Raw genomic sequence first — 21,218 nt, 5'->3', positions numbered from 1 at the left:
ATCATGCATCCTCCTCAGAAGGACAACACTCAGTGAATGACTTACGTGTCACAGTCAACTTCAATGCCAGCCAAGCAGAAGTGGCTGGAATTTTTTTGACATCTATCAGGCAGCTGAGCAGCTCACAGTGTGTCGAGAGCCAGTGCTGGCTGTATCCTGGGAAGGTCTGCTCTCACCATCTACAACCCAAGCCACGGACTAGGTTCCATAGCTCAATCACCAGGACTCTGAAGGAAGGCCTGGATGAGCCCAAACCTAGCAAGGAATTTGAACCCTGGAGGAAGATGAACAAGCATGAACCTGGGTTCTCTTCATAGAGCCCAGACTGAGATGGTTAATCCACACCCCGAAACTAAAAGTAATCAGGCAAAACTGAGTTTATCTTGGACAGCATGCATCTCAAGAAAACCACTGAATTCTTTATCCTCAGTTTTTTGCAATATTTATTAAGTGTTCCAATTCCCAGGACTAGTCCCTTCCCATTAAGCAGGAATAATATCTTAGGCTTTGCTATATTACTTTTCTCCAGTGGAGATTTAAGCACAGTCAGCAAAGTATTGTGATATGTCAGGTTGTACCATGATATATGGGAGATTTCAATCTGATCAGCTGTCACAGGGTCATAAGGATTTTCAAATTTTTTCTTGTGTAGCCTTAGAACACACTACATGAAGTAGAGTTTCACACTACTGAAAAATTTGCTTTTTTCCCCCTATTTAGTAATTTCAGGGGCTATTTTAACAAAAATTATACAGCCTGAGTCTTCTACAGTTTTGGAATATGTCATCTACTTTTCCCCAGCAAAATAAATTACCAATTGGCAATCATATCCATAAAACTAAACTTTTTGCAAATTCTATATCCCTGAAATACTCGTCTATCAAATAATTTCTACTCACAAGAGATATGAAATAATCAACTTCTTCTAAACTCTTTTCTTCCTTCGTTTTAAAATGAATTTCAATTTTTAATCCCAAGATTTAATTTCATTTAGTTGTGGTATTTGTATTTCACTAAATGAATCCAGAACCCCATAGATAAAAGGTATGTTTAAATATACATAACAACATAAGTATTTCCACAACCACTTGATTTTTCTTAGTCCGTTCTCTTCTCTCCCATATACTCCCACACAATTCCTTCACAAATCTCAATTTAATACTGGAAAGTTGATAAATTTCTAACACTGAAGTATCCCTAAACATGAACAAACCAAATGCTATTTCAAAAGAAAACCCCACAAAAAAAGAAACACACTGTGTAAGTAATTGAAGAATGACAATGAACATTCACATCCTCACATTCCCTAATCTACCTCAAAAAAGCAAATGATCTGAGTCTCTAAGATTATCTTTCTAATTGTGCAAACAGACATCCCATTGCATTCCACGCGGATGTCTTGGTCATCCATCATTTCAGCATCTATTTATTTATTATTCCAGAATTATTCATGTGCCTACTCTTTATGCCCTTGTGAGACTTCATTTTCAAAATGGAGATGATAAGTGAACATCATTATCTTTCAAAAATTAGGTTTGTGAGGAATGTGCTGGGTCTGGCTAACAATAAGAGCTGACAATAGATAACAATGTTGGCAACAATGGTGGGCAATGTCAATACAAAGATTAATATTATTTTATTAACACCAATTGCTCAAAGTCTAGCAGGGCAGACAGATGCATGGCTACAACAGGAGTACAAGTGGCACCATAAATGCAGAAATGATATAACCTGAACTTTCCAGAAAAACCCAAATTTTGAATATTTTGCCCTGTTGACAGACCTTGGGTTCCATACATGTCTCATTATCTTATTCATGAAATATGGTTTTTATAACTATAATAAAAACACAGTTGAAACAAGAGAATATTGAAGAGGGATCAGAAATTCTTGCTTTTAACTAATGTCTAGTTTTGTGGAAGAGCCTTATGCACATGAAACAATTAAAAAGCAAGATCAAACAGCATGTAACTAGGCTCAACTTCTTAAACCAGACAATAAGTGCCGGAAGGAGTATAAGGATGGAGAAGAACTTTAAGGAGAAATTGGACTTTATGGAGAAACGTGAGTGTGAGTTCATACAAAGAGACAACGTGACAGGGAAGAGGCTGACCATCATTACACTGAAGAAGACAGTACAGGTATAGGTCCAACTTCAGATTCTAAAATTGTTCCCTCAAAGATGAAAAAGCAAATGCATGGAGTACAGTGGGGGAAACACCTCTGCTGTGGATACAGTGATCAGGAGCCATGTCTTCAGACAATATATTTATTTCCTAAAAGAGCCTGAGAAAAGGAATTCACTGGTTCCTGGGCAGCTAGGTGGAAACTGAAGGTATAAAAACATTTTATTTAGCTGCAAACCCCCTTGCATTTATTTAGTATTTCTACCTTTGCGAAGCCCTTACTGTATGGTCTCACTTGAGTCTCACATGTGACTACAGCTAGTGACTGGGTGTAAAGCAAGCTTCCCTTCTGGCCCTGGGCTGTGTCTGCAATTCAGTGTTCACAGTCCTAAAACACTGGCTAAGTAATCCACACCTCTACCTTGTTGAATAAGAAAGCACTGCTAATGGAATTGGGCTCCTAGGAAATGTAAGCTCTGCCTTGATTTAGCAAAGACATTTGACTAATGTTATATAATCACTGATTAATTGATTGGTTTCCTTCTTAAGTTTCGGATCTGATTTGAGACGATTTGGAAGCTAAATAAGAGGTCTCACATCATGAATCCCCTCATGTCATGAGTAGTAGGCATGTAACTGTGTTCCAGAAGTATCCAGAGGAAAAGAACTGCAAAGCATTAAGGGCTATTTATTGTCCAATAATATAAAATAGTAAAGGCTGTCTTTTGATTATGGAAATAGGAGTACCGTAATGGATGTAGCTCTACAAGAATATGTCCTCCCATTCCCACTTGTTGGAGAAGTAGAATGCTCCCCCTCTACAAGGTCTAGGAAATGTTTGGAAATGATGCATGTCAAGCAAATTTATAGTATCCCCAACCGCTCTTTAGCAGTTTGGTCTATAGAGCTACTTCTGGCAAACCAAGAAGTCTGGCTTTAAATGAATTTAACAGAACCACGTAGACCCAGCGGAGCCCTTCATGACCATAATACTGTGCCTTTTCCAATCTGGCAGAGAATAATGCCTTGGATTTAAAGAACATCTTGAACCTGTAATCTCCAAGTACATTTACAGTGAAGGCTTTGACCCTTTTTGTAAATCCTTCCAACTATCTCATCACTGATTTTCAAAAAGGTAACTTAAATACTTATAGCCTAAGCAGTTTGCCCCAAATCAGCTGGGGATCCAAAATTTGACTAAAATAGTCATTGTAGCCATAATAAGGAGCTCCTGGAATTTATAAAGTTAGGAAAAGTCCTCCTTAGAGAATGAAGCCAGTAAGAAGTACATGGAATTTAGACAGCTGTAGAAGCAGACACCCCTATGAAATAGCTTATAAGTATATTGTTCCTAAAACTGGGGAAATCAGCAAATACCCTCAGAAAGATAGCTGAAATGTTGTTGATAGAAAAGAAAACTCACTATAACTTATCTAGCATGGAGCAAGGATGGCTTTGGTGAAAGTTTTTAAAGGTGATGTAATGGTGCGAATATCTTCATATTTATCAAGCTCTCTTGAAGGAGAAACACCCACAGTTCGAGGAAACTATGCCTTAGAAATGCCCACTCTTATTTCTATTATCTGTGACATTTAGGCCTTTTGCATGAAGGTACTTACCAGGCGAAGACCTCTAAAACTATGCATAACTACAAAGAATTATTCTGACAGATGTTGTTCATACCACTATTTAATACATAGGGATTCTGGTTTACATGCCAATGCCTTGTGAGTTTCATTAACAAGACCTTGTCTCCTGTGTGCTGGTCATCTCTGTGTCACCGACAAGTGTCTGGACCTGTGAAGCTGAGGACCAGTGCATCATACATGATGCCCTCTCCAAGGTACTGATTCCCATGGGATCCTGCCTATGGCTGCCAGACAGCTTCTCTCAGGATCTGTTCTTACCTGTGACATCTTAGATCCAGTGCTCTGGATCAGTGCTTCTCAAACTTTAATGTGCCTTCAAATCATCTGAGAATGCTTTTAAAATGTAAAACTCAATGGATGCTTAACAAGCCAAGCAGATACACTATTTTTTGCTGCAGAGAATCTAAAATGTTTCAGTTTCCCTACCTGTGAAATAAGGGGGTTCAATGAGCTCTTGATGGTAGGTAGTTTTGTTTTCTTGAACCATTTATGAGGGTTGCTGTGGTAGTACTATCCTGGGAAGGAGTCTGAAGCTGTCTCAGGAAAGAGTGATTGATTAGTTATGTCTGCTATGTGTTTAGGATGGAAAAAAACATGGTAGACATGTCATATGTCAAAAATGCTATATAGATAATCTTTGAACTTCCTAACTTCCCATGATTCTTGGACTTCATAGCAGTATTTTAGATGTCTTGGGAAAGAGAAAATTTTCTTTGAATAATGAAAGCAAGCCATCTAGAATCCCAATATTCAACATTTGTGAGTGTGTTTGTATATGTGTGTAGCAGAAACAGCTGTAAAGTCCAGACTTCTGAAAGTTCGGATTTTCTCTAGGGAAACTCCAAATATAACACATACCTCTGGCTCGCTGCCTCTGCCAGAGTGGTACTACAGCTTTGTCTGTGTGATCAGGAGTGAAAGGGATGTGTCTATCACACTGCCAGAGTTTCCAAGAGCTGCTATAAAACAAATTAGTTAAATTCTAATGAGACATGGAGAAGATCCAGGTAAAACAGAGGAAGTTGTGAAAAGTTGGAGAGAAGTTCCTCTTTCCTTCTTAAATTCTTCTTGTCCTTATTCAACTCAATTTAATATATATTAAGATCCAGTAGAAACAAATCACAAATGTCTGATGTTAATGTCATATCCATTTGATGGGATGTTATCCAGCCATTAAAACTGTTTATGAAAAATCTGTAGTAACAATGTGGAATACTCTTATTCTAAGGTGGGAGAAAATGAGATGAAAATGTTCACAGCTGTTAAAATATATACATGGGGAGGGGAAAAATTGGAATGCAAACAGCCTTAAAAGATCAGTTGTTGTTTTTGAAGACTAAATCTACCCACACAATGTTTCTTAATTTTTCAAGTTTGCTACAATAAGTGTGAATCATTATGGTTTTTACAAAAGCCAATAAATTATTTTTAAAAAAACTTACTATGTTTGATTTAAAGGAATGTTTGCCTTGTTAATTATAGAAGCAATGCAACAATATTAAGGCTAACTGAACAATAAGATATATTCACCTATAATGTCATCACTTGGAGACATGTCCATTTTACTTTTAGTGTAGTATCATAAATATATTTTGAAGTTTGAAATTTTAAAAAGTACACCTTCTAAGGGGAAAAATGTCTGTGCTTGAAGTGTTAGACTGTAAATCTCAAAGGAAGCTAGAAGTGATTGTAATTAAGAAAAGAGTTATGTTAATTCAAAACTCATTCATTTAAGTTTAGGACTTCGAAAAATAGAGCAAGGACTATAATAATGGCCAGAAGACTATGCTCCCTTCTGACTGGAAAAGAACTGATACAAAAGGTTCACAGTGGGGTAATTCCATAAATGATTAGAATACCTTTTTTTTTTCCAGTTTTAGGACAGCTACATGGAACAAAAAGCCAGCTTTTCCTGTGTATAAAAAGACATCATGATAATAATGATAATATAAATAACAATTACCTAACATTTTTCCCACTCACAAAGCACTTCAGCTGATTTTAGCTTATTGTTCTCAACAACCCTGGGAGGTAGGTATAGTTATGCCCACTTTACAGATTCAGATACTGAATCTCAGAGATATTAACTGACTAGCCCAAGATCACATAGTTAGAATCAGATTCAAATCCAAGTCCCTGGAATTCAAATTCTCAAGCATTTCTACTACTGCCACTGGTAGAAAACCAAATGTTTTGGGGAAAAAACCCACCCTGCCTATCAGAATGAAAAAGCTCATGTCATCAAGAGACTCCTGGTTAAAGCACAGTGATCCTCAGAGGAGTATAGAGGCTTATCAGAATAATTTGGAGGGGCTGTTTCAAATGGTACGCCAACACCCCAGACTTCTCTTATACCTTTCCTCAGGGCATCATGCTCCCTTCTCGCAGTGAGAATCACCCCTTCCTTGCACACCAGCAAAACTGATGTGTGCTGATGTGTCCTGGTACTGTGTTCTGTCTTTCATGTGTGTTGAGACAGGAAGAAATGAAAACTACTGTTTTTTGCAGAAAAAAACTCTAGGGAATGCAAAGCTTAGTGTGGGCGAGAGTTATAAAGGTCTTAGAGCCATAGAGCCCGGACATGCTAAGAAAGGTTCAAAAATTGGTGGCTTTTCTTAAAGAAGAGTCAAAATTCACTAGAGGGATATACAGGGGACTGGTTCTTCTCCATTCGTGTACCACCCCAGGCCCATTCTCTGTTCTCTGGAAACATAGATCCCCAGAGAACTGACACAGATAGTATTATCTAGATTCCTTGGACTCTGGTGCTCTATAGCGTTTAGCTAATGGAAGGCAAAGGCTAAAGGAAGGAGGGTGGGAAAGGAGAGAGATGCTTGCTCCTTCCTGCTCAGCCCCCCCGGTTCTGGCAGTGGCTCAGTCCCTCCCTGACTATGGCTCTTGTCAGGCAGCTCCTCTTCCACGGCCTGAGCTCTCAATGGATCCCAGAAATACTGTTCTTTCCCTCCGCTCTTCAGTCCCTGGAAACAGTTTCTCATTGTTGCTTGTCCCTGGTTGCTTCAGCATTCCTTCTTGGTCTCCTTAATCCTGCCCAGAGCTCTGTAAATTGTCCACTTACTAAACTTTCTTCAAAATTTCAATTGAGTATGCCAAAGGCAGAGATATAGGCAGAGATTGATGTAAAAGTTCATGGTTATGCCTAGTTATGCGTAACCCTTTTCACCTTGCTCAAAACTATCTTTAAATGCTATGCTACTGTGATTAGTTGACATTAATGTATTGATATTTTACTAAAGAATATTGGGCTTCCCTGGTGGCGCAGTGGTTGAGAGTCCGCCTGCCGATGCAGGGGACGCGGGTTCGTGCCCCGGTCCAGGAGGATTCCACATGCCGCGGGGCGGCTGGGCCTGTGAGCCATGGCCGCTGGGCCTGCGCGTCCGGAGGCTGTGCTCCGCAACGGGAGAGGCCACAACAGTGAGAGGCCCACGTACCGCAAAAAAAAAAAAAAAAAAAAAAAAAAAAAAAAAAAAAAGAATATGTTTATATTTTGTAATACGTAATTTAACCTAAATCATCCCCAAGGTCCCATGTGACTCAGTCTCAGCTGGGAGTTACATTCAAAGGACACACAAATCAGACTTCCTAACCTTTGGACAATATTGTAGATATTGGCTGTAGGGTTTTTTTAATGTGTTATCCAGGAGTTTTATACAGGGTATCAACCAGAAAGTTTTCCAAAGTTATATTTAGACCTTTGTCCGTATCCCCCAAATTCCAAGCCCAGTATAGCTACTAAACTTTTTCCTGTTCTCTCTCATTTTTGAGATTGCCTCACAGATCTGCTCCCTCTGTTAGCTTCTTCCACTTTCCTGTGAACACTTTCCTTGGCTTCCTGGCCAGGTGTGACCACCAGGACTGACCCGTTCCTGGCCACCTGGCTGAAGAACTGTGCATCACCTGATCCTTCCTCAGTCCCCTGAGAAGGAAGCATGCAGTCTTCTGGGAATTCTTCCGGGTTTTTTTATTAATAAATTTCATGGACAATTTCTGATGAATAAAATTCTTCCTTTCACTTTGGTGAGAAACATGGTATAAACTAAGGTACCCTTGCCTTAGGGGAAAGCCTTGCCCTTTGGATCTTGATTCTGTAGCCTAAACCACACGAAGCCACCTAAATACAAACGTACTACACCCAGGAGGAAATGAATTACCTCCCTTAGAGACAACATGAACACTAAAGACAGAGTGCACTTCTCACCAATGTGGGAAAAACACATTGATGGATGGCATCATACTCAATGTTTATTTATATTTTAAAGAATAGTTTGTCTGCTAAGGAAAAACTCAAGATGTTTTCTTTTCCTTTCTAGAAAGAAAGAAGCAGACATAAACATTTTCTGAAGGCACAGAAAGTATCTCACTAAATCAAGAAAACATGGGAAGTCTGTGGCCAAATCTATGACGAAAGAGCCAAAAAAGAATATCAAAATCATTCAGGTCTCTTTCTGTAAGAAATCCAGACTGCAAGTTATTAAGTCCTATACACTTACCTCAAAAATTCAGTTCTGTTGCACAGAATATGGAATAATTACATGAAATTATAGGATAGACTCTAGCCAAGAACAATCTCATCAATTTTCAATATCACTGCCAGAGCACAAAGCAAAAACAAAGAAAAACTAAAGCAAAACCTGTGAATTGTACATACTTTTTCTCAAGTTTTCAGACCCTCTTCTAAGATACCCTAACACTGCTTGCCAAGTGTGAGCTCAACAACCAAGAGAGTGGAGACACAGATTAGAACAGCAAGCTACAGGTGCCAAGCACTTAGTAAGCCAGCCTCCTCCAGAATCACCCACACAGGGCCAACTGATAAGGAAAAATGGCTCCTTTTTAAGGCTGAGTCAACATAAAATTCTGGCACATCTTCCTTTGTCTACTCAATGGCAGCAAGAGAATGTGTCTGAGAAAAGATGGACCATCAAGTTATAGATCTCTACTACTGTCTTAGTCCATCTAGGCTACTATAACAAAATACCACACACTGAGCAGCTTATAAACAGCAAAAATTTATTGCTCACATTTCTGGGGACTGGAAGTCCAAGATCAGGATGCCAGCATGGTCAGGTGAAGACCTTCTTCCAGGTCGTAGACCTCTTATGGTATCCTCACATGGCAAAAAGGGCTAGAGATCCCTACCCTCTGTGGGATCTCTTTTATAAGGCCACTAGTCCTATTTATGAGGGCTCCACCCTCATGACTTAATCACCTCCCAAAGGTCCTGCCTTCTAACACCATCACATTGGGCATCTGGATTCCAACATGTGCATTTGGGTGGGACACAAACATTCAGACCATAGCAACTACTGTAATCCTGAATAATTCACAGAGAATTCACTTTATAAGTAAGTAGCTGCACCAAGATATTACCCACAATGACTCAGTGTGCTAAGAATCTCCAGCAAAAAGAACAGTGCACAGAGGAGACCATCTATGTCCAACATCTTCAGCATCTGTCAATACTTGTCATGTAGGAGAACCCTATAAATGGGAACACCTTGCCCTTTTCAATTCCCCCAAGGCTTTGAGGGAGGCATACAGGGAAAGGAGACTATTAAAAGTGATGGGGAGGGCTTCCCTGGTGGCGAAGTGGTTGAGAGTCCGCCTGCCGATGCAGGGGACACGGGTTCGTGCCCCGGTCCGGGAGGATTCCACATGCCGCAGAGCGGCTGGGCCTGTGAGCCATGGCCACTGAGCCTGCGCGTCCAGAGCCTGTGCTCCGCAACGGGAGAGACCACAACAGTGAGAGGCCTGCGTACGGCACCAAAAAAAAAAAAAAAAAAAAAGTGATGGGGAGGTTTCCCTCGTGGCGCAGTGGTTAAGAATCCGCCTGCCAATGCAGGGTACATGGGTTCAAGCCCTGGTCCAGGAAGATCCCACATGCCATGGAGTAACGAAGCCCGTGCGCCACAACTACTAAGCCTGTGCTCTAGAGCCCGCCAACCACAACTACTGAAGCCCGTGTGCCTAGAGCCCATGCTCTGCAACAAGAGAAGCCACGACGACAATGAGAAGCCCGCGCACCGCAACAAAGAGTAGCCTCCGCTCGCCGCAACTAGAGAAAGCCCACGCGCAGCAACGAAGACCCAACGCAGCCAAAAGTAAATAAATAAATAAATTTATATATATTTTTTTAAGTGATGGGGGTAGGGGAATATATGGGTTGACAATAAGAGATCTTATCAGACTAAAGGAGGGGTCGCCATCACAGGGGGCACTCACCTTCCAATGGAGATGGAGCAGGACTGAAGTGTCCTTCTTAATGGACCTTTGAATGACTTTCCAGCTAGAACCTTACCTATGCATGAAAGCCCAGTGGGAGGAAGAGTAGGATGAGTGCTTAAAAGCTTGGTCTCTGGCCTCAGAAAATCCTAGACTTGAATCCCAGCTCCCTCAATTACATTTCATCCTGACCCTCCCTACTGCAGTAGAGTCTCATCCACAAAATGGAGTTGTTGCGAGGATTAAATGAAAAAACGTATAAAGTACTCAGCACAGTGCCTGTAATAAGCACTCAATAGAATGGTAGCTCTAGCATCATAACTCACATATTCACTTAAAATTTTCTCTCTCCTTTTTCGTATTTGAAAGTTGCTCACCAGAACGTTTCTTAGGCTCTGAAAGAGCTGTGCCAGGAGAATCCTCTCCTCTCCTCTCTGGGGCTAGTTTACCATTGTTGGCTACAAAAGGAATGATTTGACGCCCTCCCCCACTCTCTCCCTGAAACCACCTCCCCTTATGCTTCATATGAGAAGCCAAAGTCAGACCCAGCTGGAAAACTAGGTAAAATGTGAAAATCCATGAAGTCAGCTGTTTTCAATTATAAACATGATACAATAATCATACCCACAAACTCCTTTGTAGGGAGCAATAAACTGAAGGAGAAAATTGCATGTAAAAATATTACAACATGCAACATTAAAAATGAAATGTTATGCTCCACTTTTCCAAAAAAAAAGCGGGGGGAGGGAATAAATACATACCCCAACCACGGGAATTGTGGCACAACTGAACTAGCATTAGCTGGAAAGGAATTCTGAGATGCCAGTGCACGGCTTGTTTGGAAAACTGAGCACCATCCTGCAAATCAGAACCAGCTGGAAGGCTCGATCTAAAACAGATCTGGCCATGGAAAGGGAAAATCTTAAACTACCCTGAACCGGCTTTGTCAGCCTGGCCTTGGATAAGCGGACAGAGGGTACGCTCTTCAGTTTCAGCCTTTTCTTATTTTTAATTTTTCTAACTGGGTTAATTGTTCAGGGGTCTAGGTACTAGAGCTCAGCACAAAATATCAGGCCTGTGGTCCTAGTTCCCCCACCTGTCCAGTTAGTGTGGCACCAATGAAAAGTGGCATTGCTCAGGTGGGAGCTCAGCTTTTGCATCAAGCTAAACGTGGGATTTAATCCTGGCTGTGTCATGTGGCCTTGGCATTGGTCAGCTTATTTCACTTTGCTGTTTCTAGGCTTCCTCATCTCTAAACATAGTGATGTTGTGAGGATTAAATGACTTAATACACATAAAACAGTTCTTGGCACCTAGTAAGCACTCAATAAATGTTAACTATTATTATTATTCCAATTACTGATCTTATTATTTCAAAGTTTTGTTTTGTTTTTTTTTTTTAATTAATAAAGAACAATAGAAAAACTACAATGTTTGAGAGCTGGCCTCATCCAAAACTTCAGGACCTTTAATCTGAACATGGTCTCCCCACACGAAAGTAGCCCCAGCTTCTAATTAATGACCCTCCAAATGCCTCCACAAATCCAGTATTTGCACTACAAAGACCAAAAGAGGGCTGAGTGTATATATGTATATGTATAGCTGATTCACTTTGTTATACAGCAGAAACTAACACACCATTGTAAAGCAATTATACTCCAATAAAGATGTTAAAAAAAAAAAAAAAGAAGAGGGCTGAGGTCAATGGTTCTTAGGGAATGAAAAGTTTCCTCCTTGTGTTCTCAAGAGTGCTGGCCAAACTTGTTTCAGAGAATTCTCCTTGCCCTTTGAACTTGGGGATGTTTTTAGACATTGTTGTATTCTAAAGTATCAGGGTGTGTGTTTCTTCATACCACAGTGCAAATGTAAAAATTTATTCACAGCCAAATTACAATCAGACGCAACCAGTAGAAATTCAAGGATGTTCTCAAAGACAAATTGCTTCATTTTCACTTCTTCTTTTTTTATGTAAAATTGCCAGCGCTCTTGGAATTTATGGAAGCAGTCAGCAAAATGTGTTATAAACACCTTCTTCAAAAAGGCCCCAGAGAGCCTGACTGCAAAATTTCTCACTCTGATAATCCTCTCCATGCCAGTTCTGCATAATTTTGGAGACACTCTGACATAGAAATTATTTTCCTTCCACCCATAAGCTCAGATGGTGGGCTAGCACGGAGATGTGCCTAGAATGTTTCACATGGAATCTGTGTCAATTATTTTGAGGCTCTGGATAAATGCAACAACTATTTGATAAGCTTACAAAAAAGCACTGGTGTGATGAGGAGGATATAAAATGACCCTTGTCTTCAAGAAACTTGTACTCTAATATGAAGGAAATAATCCTCTCTTCCTACACAACCATTTAAACAAATTGCTAAACATACAAGGTTTGCTTCATGCTTATTCTCCTGAAAGCATCTCTGAATCTTATTCTCTTATCGGCTTATGAACTGTTTTTCCTTTGTCTACCATCTTTTGGCTTTGGTCTTTGTACTCTGTATGGAAGACACTGATTCTTATTCCTGTATTGTTCAGGCTTTACCAAGGTTCTAGAAATGTCTGGTTCCAGGGTGTTACTGGGCAGGGCGGGGGGCGGTGGGGATGGAGTGTTTGCATATGTGGAGAATGGAGTGTTTGTTGAAGGATGGGTATATCATTGAGCTCTTTTCCAGAAAGTGCTTCACTCTCCCTGAGGCCAGAGCGATCTTCAGTCTCAGGTTTGAGACATGCCAAGAAATAAGGAGAATAAACAGGTCAGTTCAGACTCCTCGACCAATCCACATAGCTATCCCAAGCCTCTGAGTTCCCAAGGTGCTCTGAGGAGATTTTCTCACTATGGATCTGGCTTCATAACATCTGGGTATGTGAGAAAAGTTAATGGGGAGATTCCTAGGTGCCTCATAACTCTCTTATGAGCTCTTCTTGAGACATGCAGTCCTGTTTTTTTCTATGTATGTGCCTCAGTGAAGATTCAAGTGGGCTGAGCTAAAGACAGGAAGAAAGAGGGGAAGGAGATAGGAAAGACAATGCTGTTAGCATCAGGACCTCAGGGTCTCTGAAGAGACTCCCGCTGAAAGGAGAGGCACAGAGATGGTGGAAGGGGAGAGTAGCAGCACCCAGGGCATGCCAGGGCTTGGTTGCCGCTCCAATCACTAAGTCCTGCCTATGACTTTCTCCAGCCTCCACTAGTTGGAACCAACTATGGAAATCATGGGAAGGTTCTGTTTCTAGAAAGAACATTCATAAGGGCCTGACCAGGAAAGGGGCAGGGCAGGTCTAGGAATGAGCTAGGGCAGGAAGGCTAGAAGGTACATTAAGCACAACAGAAAGCCTTTGAGCAGATCTGTGCAGGAGCTGGGGCTGTCCCTCATGTGCCCTTCCTGCCCCGTACCTCATCTGCACCTGTACTTACATGCTCAGTCTACCCCTCCCACGTCCTTTCTTTCAGACAATTCCTTTCCAATCTGTGAAAACTCTGCACTTGAAGGAGTGACGACAAATGTGAAAGAGGTTAAAACAGGAGTTGAAAGCATTCACTTTGTTAAATGGATTACTGTCTTTTCACCATTCCCCCTCTCAACACGGACTGCGCGGGAGGCAGATTTAATAATGATGCCAGTGTAAGCGTGGCTCAGAGAATTCAAGAGCATCCTTTGCTCCGGAGAGGCCTTTTTCTATGACTCCAAAGACATTGTTTTCCTAGTTCTATAGCTTGAAAGGGCAGCAGAGCTGCCCTCAATACAACAGTAGAGAGGCCCAGGCTCCTGACACTAAGCCAACACCTCTGGGGAATCTCTTTCATCACTGCCTCCAAGACTCAGTGCTACAAGATCATCCATCACCCCCCTCTCCTCCCTTCCCTTCGGCTCCTCTGAATTCTCCAGCAGTGGCTCAGACAGGCAGTCTCCATCTCGAGCCCTCGACAAAATCAAGTCAGAAGTTAAGGTCATCCCAAGAGGGCTCACTGTCGGGGGTGAACAGTAGGAGATGGAAGACCCAGGTCTGGCTTAAGTGAGTCAATCTACAGTGATGCACAGAGCAGTGCTCCCAGGTTAGGCCCATGTCCTTTTCTTATTTTCCCCTGGTTTTCTTGAGATATAATTGACAAATAAAATTGTAAGGTATTCGGGCTTCCCTGGTGGCGCAGTGGTTGAGAGCCCGCCTGCCGATGCAGGGGACACGGGTTCGTGCCCCAGTCCGGGAAGATCCCACATGCCGCGGAGCGGCTGGGCCCGTGAGCCATGGCCGCTGAGCCTGCGCGTCCGGAGCCTGTGCTCCGCAACGGGAGAGGCCACAGCAGTGAGAGGCCCACGTACCGCAAAAAAAAAAAAAAAAAAAAAAAAAAAAAAAAATTGTAAGGTATTCGAAGTGTACAACATAATGATTTGATTTGATATACATAAACATTGAGAAAGGATTTCCACCATTAATTAACACATTCATCACCTCACATATTTAGCCTGCTGGTGTGTATGAGACCATTAAATTCCACTTTCTTAGCACATTTCAATTACACGGTACAGTGTTATCAACTATCATGGTGACTACCACGTTATACAGTAGATCCTCAGACCTTATGCATTTTATAACTGAGAGTTTATACTTTTACCAACTTCTCCTTATTCCCCTTACCCCCCAGCCCCAGGCACTACTTTCTATGAGTTCAACTCTTTCTGTTCTTCCTTTATATATGTATGCCTCAATACTATGTCTAACACCTGGAAAGCGCACAATTTGGAAGAGGGCTGGGTTTTGGGAATGAAAGCTTGAACAGCACAAACACAAGAAACATCAGATATGGTTAAAAAAAAAAAGTTATGCTTCTAAGCCATACAAGAAAACACGCACACACGAGTTTAGTTGCCTTGGGCACACAGTAAGAAAAAAAATTTAAGAACAATTGGAAAAATCAGAGCCATACTTTTATGATTCTGGATTTTTAACCCCAGAACAATAATAGAAGGCTGTTTTCTGTGATTCCAATTTTGCATTACTTCCTGTTGGGCACTGTGTTCAAGACATTGTAAGTGAGAAAGAAAATTTTTGCAGTGTCACATTATTTAATGGAAAATCCCAATGAATTTGGTTGAAAACATGTATTAAGCTTCAGAATGACAGAAGGGTTATTTTCAAGTGACGTACCACTGTGTCTCAGTTCATAGAACAGGGATACCATTGCTGCTTTAAACACAAAATCTTATTTGGGACAAACATTTTTAAAAGGCTTTCAAAAGAAAGGAAGACTTTCTTGTCATTTCTAAGTCTATCCCTAAATAGATGCAAGTGGATCTCTTACAATATAAATAAATATCCACTTTATTCTTGAAGTTTCCTGGGAACTATAGGATCCACACACTAGGAAAACAAATTAATGTTGTTAATTTGATGGCAGAGGTCTTAGTATTCAGACTCCTGTGTATATGGAACTGAGGAATGTTCTAGATACAACTGCTACTTAAGGAACCAAAGTCTTGGCTGGGCTGGAAAAAGAAAATGACTGGATGCTGTGGGGAGGGTGGTAAGATGGACTAAGCATCTTCAACCACTGGGGAATAAGGACTATTATAATCACACTGTCTTTGGGCTTATATCACCTGTGCCCGGATGGGAGAGAAGGTTATGACACAGGACTGTAGCAGAAGTGGTATGATACCCACTGTCACAGAGGAGGGCCTTTGCATGAAATGACACTCATATTTCTGTACTCATATTTCACTTTGGACAAATTTCAGAAACTTCAAGGGAGTGTGCACTGTGGCTTAATGTGACCACTACTAGTAGTGAGATGTATCTTTCCCATTCATTTTCCACTTAGAGTCCATGAATGATCAGTCACTCTCCCTTTGCCATTGTCTGACAAATCTCCCAATGTTTTTTCCCATTCCAGATAAGTAATTGAACATGGTTAGAAAAAGTGCACAGCCACATTGACATTGAAAGACATACACCATCTTTCTTCAAATTCTCAAGTGAGACCTTGGCTCAGCAGCAAATTGACCTTTTTTCTTTTTTTTTGGTCGATTTATTCTGCAACTCTTTTAGACAACTATCTCATTCCTTCTCACCTCTCTTCAAATCTCCAGCACTCCTCATCCTCATTCTTAGCCCCTGACCTTGCTTTTCAGTTCACCAAGAAAATACAAGCAATCAAAAGAGGACTTGCACATACATGCTCCCACCATTTAGTCAACCATCCTACTTGAATCTGGGCCATATACTGCCTTCTTTCTTGTTGTAATGAATAAGTCATCCATGCCCTAGCAATGGCCAAGCCCTCCACTTATGCACAGAATCCCACCCCCTCTCACCTGCTCAAGGACATGGCTCCTATAGTTATACCATCTCCCTCCTACCGCATCAATGTTTTTCTGCTCGACTGGGTCACCCCACTATCATATTAACACTCTTTTGTATCCACACTTTTTAAAAAAATGTTCTGTAGACCCCACACCCCTGCTCTAGCTATCTCTCTCTGTCCCTTTTTTATAGCAAAACTACAACAAAGACTTGTAGGTACTAGTTATTTCCACTTCTCCTGCAATTCCTTCTTGAATTCACACCAATATGTCATAAATTCACCCCAATCCACCAAGATTGCTTATGACAAGGTCTCCAATGACCTTCTAATGCCAAAAATAACACTCATTGTTAAGTCTTCATCTAACCTAATGCATCAGGAGTATTTGACTTAATTGATCTTTTCTTCTCAAAATACTATCCTCAACTCTATTTCTAGGAAGGCTTCAGTAGTCACTCTTAGTCTCTTCTGATCTCTGAACATTGGAGGGCTTCCGACCTCATCATTAGGTCTCATATCTTCTCTATCTACACTCACTCTCTGGATGATTTCATTTAACACCCTAGCTTGAAAGATTCTCTATATGCTGTAGCTCCCAAATTTATATCTCCAACCCCAATATCTTACCTTAACACCAAGTTCATATTTCCAACCACGTACCCAACACTTTATATGTCAAAATAAATATAAGGTGTTTTTCCACTCAAAGCTGACTCTCTTTCAGTTGTTCCCATCTCGGTACATGACTTTTCCATTTTAACCAATTGCTAAAGCCAAAATCCTTGGAGTCATCCACTCTTCCTCTCACAGTCACATTCAATCCATTACCAAATTCTGTTAACCCTTCCTCCTAAATATATTCAGAATTTGACCACTTCTCAGCACATCCACCATTACCATCCTATCACAAGCCACCACCATCCTTCCCCTTGACAATTGCAGTGGCCTCCTAACTGGTCTCTCTTCTTCTACCCTGGCTCCTCACCCCTTGCAGTCTATTCTCCACATAGCAATCAAAGCAGTTTTGTTAAACTAGAAGTCTGATCCTCTCGCTCATCTGCTGGAACCCTTCAGTGCTTCCTGTCTCAAGCAGAGTAAGACTCAAGGTTGTTCCATGGCCTGTAAGGTGCCTTATGACCTGTCCCCACTACCTCCTACTCTCCTCTCCCTCAGTCATTCTATTCCATCTCTATTGGTCTTCTTGCTGTTCCTTAAATATATCAAGCCTGATTGTACCCCTTTAAACTTGCTCTCTTTGCCTGGAATGCCCTTCCTTCAGATATCCACATGGTTCAGCCCCTCACTTCCTCCAAATCTCTGCTCCAATATCACCTTATCTATATTAAATGGCACCACCATTGCTCTATGTTCCCTTTTCTTGCTTTGCTCTCCTTTGTAGCACATATCATGACCTGACTTGTACTGATTTGTTCATGGAGCATCTCTTTACCCTCATCAGATTATAAGCACCATGACAGGAGGGACTGGATCCGTTTTGTTTATAGGTATATCTTACCACCTAGTGCAATGCTTAGTACCTAACAGACATTCAATTTAAGTGTTTGTCGAATGAGTGAATGAATGAAATATTGAGACCTCCCTACCACTGAGATGAAAAAGACAAATAAGAGCATTATGCTGTTATGAGTAGATGCTCCACTGTTGGCATTTTCCATGAAAAGTCAGGTGACTATGTAGAATGTAGAAAAAGACAGCAATTTTCAAGATGCCATTCCCTCTCTCCCCATCCTCCCCTGCCTTGAACCCAAAGGAAGAATTTAAAGGAGACTGAGGTTTCTGCAGTTCTTTGTGAGGAAAGCTGAGGCTGAAAAACACTGCTCTGCTACTACTTTGGAGACCCTAAAGTACCTCCAGCTGGAAGCCTGGGAAGCACCTCTTACATTTATAGTGATAAATAGTGCATGTGTTTACACAGGTCAATAAACAATTCCATAATAATGCTCTAAATGACCACAATTTGGGATACTCAAAAGGATGCAGTCCATTAACAGGTTCAGTCATTCTGAGTGTTTCCAGAGGTGGCTCAGATTTCACAGGGCAGCTTGAGGTCAAAGGTTCTGTGGCTTCTGGGGCCAGAGTCTTAACCCAAAGGGCTACTTCTGCCTCCTTCTGGGAGAGAGGAACCACGATAATAATTCTGGTTGATGATAGTATCTTAAAGGGGCTATAAACCAAACAAACCGTATCCTAGGATTAAATCAACAAAACTACAGGAATGAGACAAGGGGAAATACTGACTCAAAAACTCTGTGGAATAAAGATACACCTAACACCCAAAGCACGCTGGGACCTCAAGGCACTGGTTCTAGTTGAGAAAGGAAGTCACCAGAAAGAGCTAGAACAGGCCCATTTAATCCTAAGTGACTATAGTCAGAAAAGGTTAAGGATATACCAAAGTCACATTCATGGTCTCAGAATCTGTAACGATTAACAAGTATGCCTCCCATACATTTCATATCACTTTAGCAGATTACAAAGCAAAATAAAAGCCTTTTTTATTTTAGACACACACACCTTGCCCCCTCCAGGAATGTCAAATGTATTGGCTAAGCAATGTTCGGCCTGTGAGGAACTCTTCTATTCTGGTAAAATCAAATACCTGTTTTCTTAATACAGATTTAATCAATTAATGCTCTACTAATCTAACTTTTCTAAAAATTTTCCTGTTTTTTAAAGACTGTCGTATGCATCAGAGGCTACACGATATATTTAATCTAGTTGCTTAAACAGACCCCCTTCACATGTTCATTCTTTCCACACATTCACTAAGTGTAGTGTACGTGGTGGTGTGCTAGCCAGTTCCCCTTCAGAACCAAGGGGCTCATTTCCTGAGCTGCCCAAAGTATTTTGGGTGCTGCATGCTCATAGCAAAATTCCTCTCCCAAAATTGCTCTAGGCACCACCTAAGGTCATGCCCCTTCCCAGGGCAGCCCACGTCTAATGATTGGTAGACACAGGGGAAGAAGGCCTGACCCCGTGTCAGTGAGAAACAAATCCACAGGACAAGCCCATCTCCAGAGCTCCTCACGGAGAAGCTAAGGCTCCTGAAGTAACTATACTAAGCTCACTTCTCCTCTATTCAATCTGCTTCCCTTCCTCCCTCCCTCCCAGGTGCTGTTCTCAGTGTCTGTTTCCCAGGGAACCTCACCTAAGAGATCCTAGGCTAACTTTTGCAGAACAAGATTAGTAAAGCAAGGTCCTGTCCTGTCTCAAGTAACTCGTTGGCTAAAACACCAAAACAACCCTAAAACACAAGTGCTACAGAAAAATGGAAGTTGGAGCAAGTGACAGCACTTGTTTGCTGGCTCCACAGGGGCAGTGATGTTTGGACCCATTATGGATAGATGAGTTCAACTGATGTTAAATGTGTTGAGCAGAGCAACTATTGTAGGCAGATGTACTAGCATTTGCCAAGTCAAAAAGGAATGAAAGAACTTGGCTTGCTTCAAGCTACAGGAAGTCTGTCAGTGTGGGGAAGCACAGAGTGAGGCAATAGGGGAGATAGGAAGTGTCAGATCTGATGCTCAGAAAACAGGTAGAGGTCATCATATTACTAAGGAACAATATAGAAATGAGAAGCTTGGATTCTGGTGTCAGACTGCCTGGGTTTGACTATCAATTCCACAACGTACCATCTATGTGACCATACGTGAATTGCTTAACTCTCATTTTCCTCATCTTCATTGCTGATATATGCTAACCATCATCTGAGCCTTCAGCGAGTCATAGTAGTAACATCAAAGATCACTGATCACAGATCACCATAACAAATATAATAATGAAAAATATTTTGAAATATTGCAAGAATTACCAAAATGTGACACAAAGTAAGCAAATGCTGTTGGAAGAAATGATGGCAATAGACTTGTCCGATGCCTTCAATTTGTAAAACTTTTTTTTTTTTTTACAAACCTTCCATTTGTAAAACAACAACAACCACAAAATGGTATCTGTGAAGCACAATAAAACAAGGAATTCCTGCATGTGAGAGTTGAAGTCAAGAGCCTGGGATCTGAAGCATAGAGACTACAGACAGAGTAAGAAAAGGGTCTATATCTAAAGGGTAGCTGAGCAGCAGCATCAAGAAAAACAGGGCAGAAACCAGGGCAGGCTGCTAGAAAAGCCAAAGAAGTCTGCAAGGAGAGTTACAGTACCATTCTGAATAATTCAGACCAAGAAAGAAGGAAGAGCTATAAAAGCTAAGTAAATGACACTCCAAGTGATGCCACAAAGCATGTGGCGCAAACATCCTAAAAACTTCTATATGCTTGCTGACTTCATTCATTCAAAGCCCACATCCCCAAGATTCTATATCAAACCCTATTCCTAAAAATGCATCCCTTACCCTCTTCTTAAGATACACCTCCTTCCAAAAAAAAAAAAAAAAGTGGTATAATGGAAATTCTCATGCCAAATGAGTATTAATGGACAGTGATAATAACAGTTTGAAAAACTATATATTTAACTCAGGATCACTTAAGGCAAGTACCTACATTCTCCAACCTACTTCTAGAAAACCTACTTCTAGAAAATGAAAATTAAAGTTGAAAACCAGGCTTATCCCTTGATTGATCAAGGATACTGATCAATCAAGTCTCATAATGAGACACTACTATACATCTACCAGAATGGCTAAAATTAAGACTGACAACACCAAATGTTGGCAAGTATGTGGAGCAACCAGAACTCTCATACGTTGTTGGTGGAACGTAAAATGTTAAAATCTCTTTGGAAAAAAGTCTGGCAGTTTCTTATAAAATCAAATCTACACAATTCTAGATATGTATACAATGGAAATGAAACATATGTCCACAACATGACTTGAATATTCATAGCAACTTCTAAAAATACCAGCCAACAACTGGAAACAGCCCAGGCCCCAAA

At 41.0% G+C, this 21,218-nt stretch overlaps 1 long non-coding RNA gene across 3 annotated transcripts in view; it reads right to left on the bottom strand.

The window, feature by feature from the left end:
* Positions 1-8,933, bottom strand: part of LOC102989216 (uncharacterized) — a 181,806-nt gene extending 172,873 nt beyond the window's left edge. For all 3 annotated transcript variants that reach the window (XR_008618676.1, XR_448524.2, XR_008618677.1), the window contains exon 1: positions 8,815-8,933. This is a non-coding gene — a long non-coding RNA (uncharacterized lncRNA). The remainder of the gene's footprint in view (positions 1-8,814) is intronic.
* Positions 8,934-21,218: the final 12,285 nt, after the last annotated feature.

The sequence above is a fragment of the Physeter macrocephalus genome, chromosome 11, assembly GCF_002837175.3.
Source record: "Physeter macrocephalus isolate SW-GA chromosome 11, ASM283717v5, whole genome shotgun sequence".
NCBI lineage: Eukaryota > Metazoa > Chordata > Mammalia > Artiodactyla > Physeteridae > Physeter > Physeter macrocephalus.
This window is presented reverse-complemented; position numbering and strand designations above follow the sequence as displayed.